Below are 11,362 nucleotides of genomic sequence, written 5' to 3' on the forward strand. Positions count from 1 at the left end.
GAGAGAAGCTATTGCCGAAGAAAAGGCGGGCCTGATCGGGCGGTGCCTCGCCCGATCGGACGCGTGTCAGCATTAGGAGTTTGTGAGCGTCGTTAAGTTTGTTTTAGTTTAGGATTCTTGCTTAATATAAATACTTTTACGTTAAGCAAGTCTAGTATCTCTTTTTACACTTTCTTACTTATTTTCTTAGACTTTCTCTCTCTACTTAGCTTTTAGATTATTTTCTCTCTCTACACTTTATACTTTGTTCTTTGCTCAACTCTTAATTCCGATTTCTTTGGTTCTTTTCTCTTAATCTCAGTTATTTATTTTATTCCTTCGATCATGTCTTATTTTATTGCTTTGAATTGTTTAGATTTGATTATGTCTGAGTAGTTTCTTTTCTAGGGTTTGTGGGGATCCATAAATAATATGAAGGGGTAATTTATTGTTGTTGATTATCAATGCTTGATTATTTTCCTATTGATTAATTTAATGCTATGTGACTAGATTAGGCCTGATCTTTTATGCATGAGTTTGACAATATTGATTCGAGATTCGAGAGATGAGAATTGATGTTTAGGTCTAGTTTCAATAGGCAGGTTAATTTATAAATGGTTAAGTCGAGATTCGAGAGATGAGATTTAATACCGGTAAATTAATTCTATGATTGTAATACGTAGCGAAAGCCCTTTATGATCTGATTAATTGATGCATTGATGATGGATTGTTATGCTTTATCCTGGAATGTTATTTATTGGTGAACCTATGCCCTAGGTCTTTTATTCATTGATTTCCTCTACTTTTATTCTTCCCTACTTTTACTCTTAGTAGTTTAGTTATTTCGATTACAATATATTGGTTACTTTATAATTTAGATTGCTTTAATTAATTAGGAATAGAAAGACAAGTTTCCCTGTGGATTCGACCCTACTTCCCTATCTGCATTAGTTAGAGGATTTAGGTATTATTTTTTATTGGGTGATACGACTTTAGCCTGTCAAAAGTTGGCGCCGTTGCCGGGAAAATGGGTTTATTTTTATTTCTAATTGTTTTATGTAGTCTAGGTTATTTCTTTTTGTCTTAGAGAATGTTAGTTGTTTGAGGCAAGTCTCATATTTGCTTTTAGTTCTTTGTTTATGCCCAGGTGTTCCAGATCAGGCTATATCCCATTCGATCCTGAGATCGAACGATCCTTCCGTAGACAAAAGAATTTTTACAGGCAAATCCTGGCGGGTTCTGGTGATAATAATATTCGCCAAGACCCTCCAACTGATTCTAGCGATTCAGAGGTATCTTCAGATCCAGAATCAGAGATGGCGGTACCTAAGAAACTCAGTGATTATTCACAGCCAAAGCTTACAGATTTTCCACACCTTACTCCCACTCCAGCTCTTGATGGGGTACAATTCAAGATTAAACCTCAATTTATCACGATGATAGAAAGGAAGAAATTCAGTGGAGCTAAGGGTGAAGACCCAAATCTTCATATTGCAGACTACTGTCAGTATTGTAATACCATCAGGCAAGCTGGGGTCACACAAGACCAAATCAGGGAGATTCTCTTTCCTTTCCCTTTATTTGGAAAAGCCAAATTATGGTTTAATGGATTAAATAGAACTGCACTTGGTATAACTGACTGGGAAACTCTTGTTTTAAATTTTTATAATAAATATTATCCAGCAGAGAGAACAACTGTACTAAGGAGTGCTATTCATAACTTTGCCCAAGAAGCCGATGAAACTCTATATGAGGCTTGGGAAAGGTTCAAGGATCTTCAGAGAGAATGCCCCCACCATAATCCGGCACAATAGCAGTTGATCCAAGCCTTTTACAATGGGATTGGAAATTCATCTAGAATAATATTGGATTCTGCAGCTAGTGGGAGGTTTATGAACCTTAATGTTGATGATGCAGGTTAAGTTATTGAAGATATGGCAATACATAATTCCCAATATGGGAATCCCAGAGGCTTTGCTAACAAAGGGAAACATAATGTCGACTCTGTATCCTTTTTACAAGCTCAATTAACCTCTATTTTCCAGAAACTAGATAATCTCAGTAATGCAAATGTAGCTAATGTTTCTGCAATTAATACTAATGCTAATGAGGCTTTCTCTGAAAAGTGTGGAATTGTAGGTCATTGGGAGAAAAATTACAGGAGTTCCGTGGAGCAAGTCAATGCCTTTCAAGCTTATAGGCAGAATGACCCATACCAGAGCACCAATTTTCAAAATCCACCACCTCCACAAGAATCACAGGCGCTACAACAAACTCAGTAGAAATATTACCACCCCAATGTTGGCCAGAAGAACCAACCACAACAACCCTCATCTTCCGACCCTGCTTTGGTAGAAATTAGAGCGAGGCTGGCTAGTTTGCAGAAGCACATGGAGAGTAGAGATGCCCAAATTGATTCGATCATAGCACATAATAAAATTGTAGATAATCAAATTGCGCAAATTTCTGCTACTCTGCAAGCCCGTCAACAGGGAGCCCTGCCAGCACAGCCAACCAAGACTACGGATCAAGCTTTTACAATTACTCTAAGGAGTGGTTCACACTATGAAGGGCCCCCTATGCCCAGAGATGATGAACCTATTTTAATAAATAATGCTAATCTTGATTCCATTAAACCTGACAATGTAGCTAATAGCCCTGCAGGGCTAAAGAGTAGTACTAATATTTCTGATAATACATTGCAGGGTACGACTCCAGGGAAGGTAGCAGCTCCAGATAAGAGCAGCAATGCCCCAAAGCCAGTTATCAAACTTCCATTCCCCAATCGTCACTTGAAAACAAATTTGGATAAGCAATTTGGTAAGTTTCTGGAGATGGTTGAAGATTTGCAGGTAACAGTTCCCTTCACTGAATTAATCACACAAATTCCTACATATGCAAAATTCATGAAGGAAATATTGACAAGAAAAAGGTCTATTAATGAGGTAGAGACAGTAGCTTTCACTGCAGAATGTAGTGCGGTACTTCAAAATAAATCTCCACCTAAACTGAAAGACCCGGGTAGTTTTTCTATCCCTTGTCATATTGGTAATCTAATGATTGATAATGCATTATGTGATTTGGGTGCTAGCGTTAGTGTTATGCCATTGTCTGTGTGTTCCAAGCTAAATATGGGTAAATTAAAAGCTACTAATATTACTCTAAAAATGGCCGACCGTTCTTTTAAATACCCCTTAGGTGTTTAGAGGATGTTCCTGTTAGAGTAGGTAAATTTTATATACCTGTTGATTTTTTTTGTGCTTGATATGGCTGAGGATATGCAAACCCCAATTATTTTGGGTAGACCATTGCTTAACACTGTAGGAGCAATTATAGATGTGAGATGTGGCAAATTGATACTATCAGTAGGGGACGATAAAATTACTTTTAATATGAATAATACTCTTAAAATCCCTATGACAGAGGAGAAGTGTTTTAGTGTTAATGTGGTTCATAATTATTCTAACAAGCCCCAAGCTCTTGTAAAAGATCCCTTGGAGGCGGTATCTTGTGTTGCATCCTCTACAGATGAAATAGACAAATGGAAAAAGGAAGTCGTTGATGCAAAAGAAAAAGCCTTCTACACTGTCGGTCTTGGCTTTGAAGATGAGAAGGTGGAAATAAACAAGAAAGTTGTGGAAATTGAGCCTACAGTAAGTGTTCCGCCAGATCGAGTTGCAATTGCTACATCTAGTGATAATTTAAAGCAACCATCGATCGAAGAGGGGTCTCTAGTGTGAAGTATTAAAGAACCCCCAGTCCAAGTCAAGGAGGATCCACCAGATTAGGTGAATTGGCATCCCACAGGGTATGTCAGGAAGTCGCGTCGTGGCCTAAACACCGCTCGACCGGGTGAGAAACCACCCGACCAAGCGTTAGGCCAAGAGTCCTAGTTTTTAAACTTGGTAAGAAGGTCGTGCGGGACCTAAATAAACCAGCGCTTTGCGGGAGGCAACCCGTATTTTCTTGATTTTAGTCTTCTTTCTTTTTCTTATGAGAGGAGAGAGGAGGGAAGTTAATGAGTTTATTGAGTTGTACAGGTTTGGAAAGAGTTAGTAAAATTTGGAGAAAAGAAAAAAAATCAATCGTCAAAATTTGCCTCGGGCCCGACCGGGCGAAGCTCGTCCGATCGTGCGCGAGAGTAAAGGAAGAAAAATTGGCAATTTTCACCCGATCGGGCGAATCGCGCCTGATCGGCCGCGAGATTTGACGAAATACGGACATTTTAATCACCCAACCGGGCGTTAGGCGCCCGACTGGGCGCGAGAGTAGAAGAAATTCTGGGTAAAAGATCGCTCGATCGGGCGAAGCTCGCCCTACCGGGCGCGAAAATACCTTACCCATGCTTTTCTTCTTTCTTCTTCCTTCTTTTCTCAATTTCTCATCTTTCCTCCATACTTTCTCTCACTAAACCTCCATTTTTCTCTAACTTCTCTCTAAGTTTCCCTCTCCATCTCTTACCCAAATCCAATAATTCTTACATATTCTTAATCCTCTCTTCACCCTCTACACTTCTATACCAAATTTTCCCAAATTCAATCAAATATTTTCATACCCATTTTTCTATTATGGCTACAAAGAGGTGCCAATCGATCTTTGGGAGAGGTTCTAGTTCAAGGGAGGAGTATGATCCGGATTTTCAACTTCCTTATTGGCCAACAATCCGAATTGCTACCCAGGAGCAAAAAGAACGGCTAGAACACCTTTGCGGGCGGGAGGTAATTCCTTCACGGTGGTTACACCGCTCTACCCTTGAATCTTATGGCTTATATGATTTTGTTAAACGTTTTTTAAACGATATAGGAATGAGAAAATTTGTTGACATGCATTATCCTACATATCGTACGTGAATTAACGTGCAAATTTTTGTCATCTTTGAAAGTTGTAAATAGTAGAAATGGGCCGAACTTATTTTTTAGGTTGAACAATAGGAATGTTAGTTTAACTTATGTTGAATTTTGTAAAATTTTTTATTTGAATTCTGAATTACCTCATCAATGGCATGCTGATTATAAAACGGGTGATATTTACCATGCTTTAATTGGTTTACTGACCTCCGACGCCCAACATGCTAGTACGAAACCTATCCATCAACCTGTCCCAAAAATCTGGCAAAGATTCGTAGGTTGTTGTTTTCTTGGTAGGTACGAGCCTCATAACGCCCAAACCAACGAACCAGCTGTTATTGGACACTATGCGTATGGGTTTGGTAAACCGAACATAGGTAGATACATCATCCACCATTTGAGTAGACATGCCACGACCAGTATCCAGTCTAGTACCCCTATTCGTTTAGGAGGCCTGATCACTAGGATAACAGTTAAAAAGGCCGGTTTGGTTAAGAGTGGACCCCACCAGATGACCAATTGTGGACCGAATACCTATATGACTGCTAGGTATTTTGAAGAGTTGGGTTGGGTACGATTAGATGGTGAGCAAACCCCCCACTGGTGTATTAGGACAAGGACTGAGCAGCCATTGCCTATTTTTCCTTGCGTAGTCCTAATTTGACCGCTTTTCCTCCTGGGCAAGCATCCTACACGTATGACCTATTAGTTGCCCATGCCCGAGGGCAAGCACCTCCCGTTCCACTACCACATCCACCACCCGAGCCTAAGCCTGTAGTGATCCCATCACCACCTCGCACGTCTCACTCAGTCCCCCATGGTGACTCTGACCTAGTTCGGGGCCTCTAGAGTATAGGTTAGGCTTTAGGTCGTATTGAGCATTACCACACTGACCTTAGGAGGATGGTAGGCTCCATAGACCATATATTAGGGTACCTTGAGAGGAACCAGGGTAAAGCCCTCTACCCTATGTATGATGATTATGCTCGGCAGGGCTACATTCCCGACGATGCCATCTACCCTGACTGGTTTCAGCCTCCACCCCAGGGATAAGATAGGGATCCCACTGCCCATGGTATTTATACTGACTATTCTACCTTCCATGGGTACGGCCAGGACATTCCTTTTGGGGGACCGCCGAGGGGGAGTTTTCATGCTAACTATTTTGGTGGTAGCTCTTCTAGTGTAGGTGGTGCAGGTGGCAGCGGAGGAGAAGGGTTCGCCTCGATGGATGAGGATGATGAGGATTAGCCAGCTGGGCTAGTTCCCGAGCCATTGAGGACATTGTCTGATTCTAGATTTGGGGAGATTTTGGATTTGGTATCTTTCTTCTTTTCTTTTCTTTTGTTTTTGGTGTGTTTTCTTAGATTAGATTTATTGCTTTCTAGGTTAGTTTTATTGCTTTCTTATATGAAAAATACAAAAAGAAAAAAAAATCCAAAAATACGTTCTAATGAATTGTAAATCATGCTTCCCTGTGCCCCATAATTGGAAAATATTGTTTTGATTCTTGGTATATGATGATAAGCATTGTGGATTTGTTGATCATGATTTGAAGTTTGATTGCTTAGATGTCCTAACATGCGTCAATTTTTTCCAACTGCTTATGAATATAGTGCTTGACTAGTTGATTTGGTTAGGAATTGTGTGATAGTTCTTGGTATGTCAATGAATTTGAGTATTGGTTTGCAACTATAAGTAATGTTTATATGACTCATTATGATGCACATTGTGGAGGACGAAGGCAATTGTTCTTTTATTTAGCCTTCAGATGATTTTAGATACATTTGTTCCCTTCTTGCTACCCATGTTGTTTCCTTGACTTTTTATTGTTTATTAGCCACATTACAAGCCTATTTTTCCCCATTGGTTACTAGTCCCAATCTTGGCTTGGGGGATCTATTATTGAGTGAGGTGAGGGAGTTTGTAGTGTGCTTATTATTTGCACAATTTGGGTGGGTTTAAAGAAGTTATTTTGTTCTTGATCATAGTTATTTTTGATAAGTTTGAAAGTTGTATTTTCTTTAAAAAATAAAGTACAATGATATGAAAAAAAAGAGAAGTTCAAAAAAAAAATAAGTGAACTTCAATGAAAAAAGTTCAAGTGTTCTAAGTGAAGGTTGATCAAAAGAAAGAAAGAAAAAAATCGAGTTCCAATGAAATAAATCAAGTTTGAAGAGTTAAAGTTTGTTTTTCGCTCAAGTGTTACATTATTATATCTTTATGAGTGAATTTGTAAGTGTTGGGATTGTTGTTTATGTTTGGAGTTGTATTTGGTTATTTTTTGTTGGAGTTGAGTATGTTGGAGATGATTGCTCATCATTTATTTTTGACCTTGGTTTTATTAGGATTTTCTCCCTTAAGCATTGCTTTTCTCTCACATTTTCCCAAATATTTCCTACCCTTTACCCTAGCCTTACATTACAAGTTTTAAAGACCTTCCGACCTTTGTGCATAGAGTTGTATGGATGTGAAAGTGTTGTTTATCAATGCAAGTTATGATTTGACATATTTCGAGTCGACTAGTAGGTTGAGTGCTTGTCTTTTTAAACACACGAGAGTTGTGAGTTTGGGAGGGCATTGTTCACATTAAAGGGGTTGGTTGGAGAGCGATCGAGTACATCTTTTACTCGCCACATAAATGAGAGTTGAGTGTGTGAGCACTAGTCTTGAATTCTATATGCTATTGTGGTTTGCTCTATTTGACAATTGTTAGAACCACTTTTATTACTGATTGGTGTTTTCTAATATTTCTCGTAGTTTTATTTGAGTTTTGTAATAAATTGCACTTTTGAAGCATTTTTGCGGGATTTTATAAACAACTACGAGCATTGGAGATGCACGACCATTTTTTATACCCCAGGGCCGGTTAAAGTCATCGAACCAGTGATTAAGGGCTCGATATATGTGATATCGGGGCATTTGGACCAAGTATTCAAGACCCGAAGAGGAAATCCAGATTGGGCCGAAGAATCGGAGCCCAATCGAAGTCCAAGGAGTATCCCAAGAGTGCCGCCCGGCCAAGAGAGCTCCCGCCCGAAGGTGCGCCCGACCGGGCAAGGAAGAGTGAACTCGCGCCCGACCGTGCGCGAGAGAAGCTATTACCGAAGAAAAGGCAGGCCCGATCAAGCGGTGCCTCGCCCGATCGGACGCATGTCAGCATTAGGAGTTTTTGAGCGTCATTAAGTTTGTTTTAGTATAGGATTCTTGCTTAAAATAATACTTTTTCGTTAAGCAAGTTTAGTGTTTTGGGTGTTTTTGTCCCTTGGGAGAGTTACGTCACGAAGCCTGATCCGGCTGAGCTGTACCTGCAAAATAACGGAGACTCCGGGTGGTTGGAGCTCCGCCTCCGAAGATCAAGTCAATAACTTGAAAGGAAATAAAGAGAACGGAAATTTAGGTGGGGATCTGCCTGGATTCCAAGCTCAGGTCTTTCTCTGATGTGAGAGAAAGCAGGTGTAATAAATGATTGAATGTGTCCCCAAAGTGGGGAAATATCTCCCTATTTATAGGGTCCTTGGATAACGTGCCCCTACCTAGGTCACTTGACCTAAATTTCAGTGGGCTGCGCCGAATAACGGCGCTTCTAGGGATTTGGGCCCTTGAAGGCCGTCACTTCAGAGGTGTATCTGAGGGCGCCAAGTGTCAAGAGGATGTTAAGCCACTGGGCCATCCTGAGCTCGACACGTTGCTTCCTCTCACTGGTCCACGTGTCTAGGGTATTTTTACCCTAAACATTTAGTATCTCTTTTTACACTTTCTTACTTCTTTTCTTAGACTTTCTCTCTCTACTTAGCTTTTAGATTATTTTCTCTCTCTACACTTTATACTTTTTTCTTTGCTCAACTCTTAATTCCGATTACTTTGGTAACGATTTCTTTTCTTTTAATCTCAGTTATTTATTTTATTCCTTCGATCATGTCTTATTTTATTGCTTTGAATTGTTTAGATTTGATTATGTCTGAGTAGTTTCTTTTCTAGGGTTTGTGAGGATCCATAAATAATATGAAGGGGTAATTTATTGTTGTTGATTATCAATGCTTGATTATTTTCCTATTGATTGATTTAATGTTATGTGACTAGATTAGGCCTGATCTTTTATGCATGAGTTTGACAATATTGATTCGAGATTCGAGAGATGAGAATTGATGTTTAGGTCTAGTTTCAATAGGCAGGTTAATTTATAAATGGTTAAGTCGAGATTCGAGAGATGAGATTTAATACCGGTAAATTAATTATGTGATTGTAATACGTAGCGAAAGCCCTTTATGATCTGATTAATTGATGCATTGATGATTGATTGTTTTGCTTTACCCTAGAATGTTATTTATCGGTGAACCTATACCCTATGTCTTTTATTCATTGATTTCCTCTACTTTTATTCTTCCCTACTTTTACTCTTGGTAGTTTAGTTATTCTTCGATTACAATATATTGGTTACTCTATAATTTAGATTCCTTTAATTAATTAGGAATAGAAAGACCTGTTTCCCTGTGGATTCGACCCTACCTCCCTATCTGCATTAGTTAAAGGATTTAGGTATTATTTTTGATTGGGTGATACGACTTTAGCCTGTCAATTAACAAGTTTCAAAACTAGATTTACAACTGATAAGAACACATTGTGAAGGAGACTTGTAGATTTTCACCCAACACGTGCATAGCTAGTTAGCTACACATATTACGAACCAAATTTGGTTTCTTCAATTGTTATGAGAGGAGAGAGATTGACTGATGAGATTAGAAATAACAAAGGAATTAAATAATGGGAGATTTGGAATTTTGAAGATTGAGAAAAATGAGTAGAGGAGAGAAGATGGTTTAGACTTTTCAGTAGGAGAGGAAAAGAAAGCGGCGGAAGTAGTATAACAAGGGTTATGGGCTTTTGGCTCTTTAGGCCCACAAAAAAAAACTGTACTATAAACCTACTCTGTATGACTATCATACATATATAGCGGGTCGGGCTCGGATTTGGGTTGGATCCATTGGACCTCAAGCAAGATCTGAGTCCGATCAGACTCCACTCGGATTCGGACTTTTTTTAATCGGTTTCGGATTCGGATTTTTCTTTTTTGGATTTGGATCGGACTTTTTTCTTTGAATCATATCGGACTTGGATTGAATTCGGATTAAATTGCCACCCCTAAGCATATTCATATGGGCATGAGAGAGGAGCAAATCATGCTTAGTTTCCATAAGACTATGATGTGATATATTGCTTTATTGATTATATTATTATTATGCTTGTGAGACTAACACAAAGGTTTTCACGTTTTATTTGGTTTTATTAAGGGCGTACAATGGTTCCAAGTTGTAGGTTGTTTTTGTTTGACTTTAATTTCGTTTGGTTTGGTTTTTTTTTTGGATGGTTTTAAAGACAGTCTTTCGCTGTGTGTCTTTGATAATTGTCTTAGCGTTTTCACGGTGGTGGTAATATCTTAGATTTTCCTATTTCAATTTTTAAAAAGAGCAAAATAGGTATTTTAAAGGAAAGGAATTTCTAGGGTGTTACAATTAGGGACAAGAAAAGTAGGGAGCCGCCAACAAGTTTTAAGGAACTTGTAAAACGTTCACAGATCATAAAAGGCAACCACGAATAAAGGGACAACGATAGGCAACAACGATTGACCCTTGAAGGTTACACCCCATTCATAATCCATGAGATTACTAACTCCATATGGTTCGGAACCACGAAAGGAGGATCGGGGATGATGGTACGAAGTGAGTCATGGAGTCACATTCGCCCGTATTGGCCTCTACTCGATTCTTATAGTGAAAAGTAATTCCTGCGATCTTTAAGGCATGCAAACAAAGACTCAATTTGCTCCAAACTAACATTAGGCTAAATTGGTTGAATATTAATGCAACATATAATTCTAAAATATTTGTGATCACTTGAATTAATAACAAGATTAAATAATAAGATTAAAAAGGAACCTAAATCGGTCGTCCAAATTATCTTATTAGGCGTGATTTTCAATTACATATTTCCTTTAACATGCAATATGATGATCATAAATATAATAAAATCAACATTAATATTGGAATCAATTAAACAATAAATTGTTAGTCAAATCAAATCATAATAAACCTAATCATGATACTAGCAACAAGAATAAAAATAAGAGTAATTAAGTGATTAATTACTCACTTTTCGCGTTTCCTTGAATTGCTACATCATGAATAAACTGTTAGTAACTTCAATAAAAATACAAATCAAATTGAAACAATTAAATTAAAAAAGTAGAGTTGACTTGGTCCAAACCCTCAGTTAATTCTACTTTTCACGCCTTGGTTTAAGGACGGAACCTCAAGTGTTGTATGGACTCCTTGAAGTGATTAAGGAAGGAATGGTGTAATTAGGAATATAGGTTTAAGGCTTAGAGTATGAGAGAGAGAGAGAGAAGAGAATTATTTTTGGTGTAGAAGAGAGGAAGAGAGAATGATTTGGTGCCCCGAACTGTAGAAAAATGGGGGGTACTTATAGAGGAAATGAGTAGGAGATCACAAGGAACCCTAGAAAAGATAAAAAACCTT

The sequence above is a fragment of the Chenopodium quinoa genome, unplaced genomic scaffold, assembly GCF_001683475.1.
Source record: "Chenopodium quinoa cultivar QQ74 unplaced genomic scaffold, ASM168347v1, whole genome shotgun sequence".
Classification (NCBI taxonomy): Eukaryota; Viridiplantae; Streptophyta; class Magnoliopsida; order Caryophyllales; family Amaranthaceae; genus Chenopodium; species Chenopodium quinoa.